The following is a 3,325-nucleotide window of genomic DNA, read 5'->3' on the forward strand; positions in this document are numbered from 1 at the left end:
GGAGAGGATTCTCTTTCATTCAGAGATAGAAACTGATAAAAACAAACAGGCAGAAGACGACATTTCTGTTGCAAAATCTTGATTTTTAAAAACTAGCCCTAATTGGGATGGTTGCTTGCCTAGTAGATTTTTACCCTTCAAGGTAACTCATGCCTAATTAGGGCTTTTGGGTTATCTTCATCCATTTTTATTCTTCTCTTTACAGTATAACTGGTTTTATTCCCTTCCCCGTCTTCATTTTTCCCAGTTTCTCCTGGAAAGAAAATTGAAATGCTTGTATTTATGTATGTTGTTCCTGTATGCAATGATGTCTCTGTTTGAAAGAGTATAGCGGTATATGCTAGTAGACATTAATTAATATTATTAATATAGCATCTTATTTTATAGGGAATTGTATTTTATCAGCACATATTAATTTTATGGATTTTTTTTCTCTTGGCCCTGCTCTTTTTTGGAGTGTAGGAGGGAGGGAGGGGGAGAGAGAGAGATATACCCACACATACCCATACTATGTATGCATATACAACTGTGTCAACATTCACATTTATTAGAGCCTTAGTGATGCAGTGATTAGAATGCAGTATTGCAGGCTAACTCAGCTGAAAGTCAGCAGTTTAATCCTGACTGGGTCAAGGTTGACTCAGCCTTCCATCCTTCCGAGGTCGGTAAAATGAAGCCCCAGATTGTTGGGGGCAATATGCTGACATTATAAACCACTTAGAGAGGGCTGTAAAGCACTATGGAGCGGTATATAAGTGTAAGTGCTATTGCTACTTCTATCAGATATGGGGAAAGCTGTAGTATTGGTTTCAGCTAAAGTTGACCACTCTCAACGGGGTAACATTTTAAATTATTTTTCTGTTGATAAAATTCACGATCATTTTCCTTTCATATACATAAATGCTGAAGCAAACATAATATCAAAAAGGATAAACACATCTTGTGTAACCTGGAAATGTTAACATTGAAGCCCCATAATAAGATACATTTAAACATTCAACAGAAGCAGGCTAAACTCCTGCTGAAATTTGCAAAGCTTAAAATAGTGTAACATATTCAGTGACTGAAGACCTGCGATCTTTCTCATATTATTGGACCACAACCTTCATCGCTCCTGAATATACAGCCCGAGGTTAACAGAATCTGGAAGCCAACATTTGACAGGTTATAGATTTTGCATCTCTGCTATACTTTTATATTATGCTATCTCTGCTATACTTTTATATTCATGTAACACATAACTGCCGCCTTCTCATCACAAGATATGCTGCTAGATCAAGATGAATTTTAAAGTAATTACACAAGGTCATGAAGGAACACTTAATATCTAATGATTGATGTTGGAAACAGCCAATGGAAATTTATTTTGTGAGCATATAATTGAGCCCATAGTTCCCTATCTTCTGTTCAGGATTCCCTTACAATGATCACAAACTCTTTTTTTTTTCATAGACCCAGGATGTAAGACCTATTCATTCAATCTCACATTCTCTTTCACTCTCATCACTATCCATGGCAAACATATTGCATATGCAAAATGTCACATACTCATTTTATGTTTTCCTAACATCTGTTAATAGTATTTAATCTCCATTTTCTATGCAACTTTGGTCACCCCAATTATCCCTTGCTTTCCCCGATTCTATTCCTAAGCCTTCCTTCCTCTCTTCCCAAAAACAGGAGTCCTTGGCTATTTCAAAGTAGGAGGTGATCTCCAGCCACCTTTATTCCACTGAATACTCCATAGCTCCTTGTTGACTCAGGGACAGGAAGAAAAGATTTCAGGTTGCTAGAAACCAATCCTTTACCATCTTGTCTACTTTGCTTTCATGGAACCAGAGTGCAAAAATCAGCAAGGTGCTTTCAGGGGAAAAGGCATGTGTCATATTATTATGGCATGGCACAACCCACGAATGGAGCCATTTTTTAAAAATGTAAAAAGGCTGAACAGCGTAAGAAAACTGCCTTGTCATCCATGGATAAAATGGACTTCATCACGGAATCAGCCTTCTATGTGATACAATAATTCAGCAGAATATATGATATTTTTTTTCTTTTAACCACCCTATAAACCCATGCATCAGGGTGGAGTTGGGGCGACTGAATTGAGCTGAGCATTTATTGCCCGGATCCCTTCCTGATGCCTATGTGGAGTTCACAGCAATTACTCATTGCGCCCACTGAGAGAAATATCTGCCACTATCTAGGATCGAATTCACAGCCTCCTGATTGTGAGGTGAGAGCTCCACTTCTAGGCCACTGTGCTGCTCCAGCAGAATATATGAGATTACTATACATTAAATCAGTTACTGGTTCATCTTGGATAGTATCACCTCAAGGACTGCATACCCAGACAATTAAAACCCTTCAATATCATCAGAAGCAAAAACGTTTATTCAGAGATGATTCTTTATTGAGTGGACATCTTGCAGCGTGTGTGTATATCCTATCACCCTAAGACAGCCTTGTTGAAATTCAGTGGCAAAATACCATGTTTCAATGGCTATTTTCTTATTATACATGCATATAATTACATCCCCAACCTGAAATCACCGTGTTTTGCCTAAATTTGATGGAGAGTTACTAATAGGAACAGGAATGAGAGTCAAATCATTCCCATCCCCACCTGTAGCATTCCTGGGAAGAGCCCCCAAAGCATCACTCAAAGTCTAGGAAATTTTATTGGTAGGAGATTAAGAGAGGGAATGTAGTTGTTTATGCATTTCACAGAACTTATTAACTCACCTCAACCCCAAGGGATGTTGTGGGCATACCACATCAATGGTAATAATATAATTATTATAACCAAGAACATAATAATAAATGAGTCAATCGGAATAATATCAAACAACCCCCCCCAATACTACAAAGAGCGCGACATTGTCCCAGGCCCGTCTCCCCCTGCGGCCCCCTCCTCTCCAGAAGCCCCCCTGGAGGAGAGTCGCCCCTGGCGTGGCCTGCACGGAGCAACGCAGCCAAGGACATAGCGTGCAGATGCTGCGGGGTGTGGGCGGAGGGCATGGCTGCCATAGGGCTGCAGGGCTGTCTGGGTGATCTGCTACGGTAGGCCATTGAGGCAGTTCATGGCCCTGTGGGCGGGCGGAACAGGGGGCAGGTGGGGGTGGGGCAGGGCGGGAGGCAGAGCGGGGGCGGGTTTTGGGCACTCAGTCTCTAAAAGGTTCGCCATCACTGCTATAGTATGTACATAGATATACAAATATCAGAATCCCAATATGTCCATATCTAAGATCAGCCCACAAACTCTTTCTGTTAGCAAGAACAGTGGAGGCAAATTAACAATAATAATAATTCCACAAAGCAAAAA

The sequence above is a fragment of the Protobothrops mucrosquamatus genome, unplaced genomic scaffold (assembly GCF_001527695.2).
Source record: "Protobothrops mucrosquamatus isolate PMUCROS unplaced genomic scaffold, P.Mucros_1.0 scaffold3251, whole genome shotgun sequence".
NCBI lineage: Eukaryota > Metazoa > Chordata > Lepidosauria > Squamata > Viperidae > Protobothrops > Protobothrops mucrosquamatus.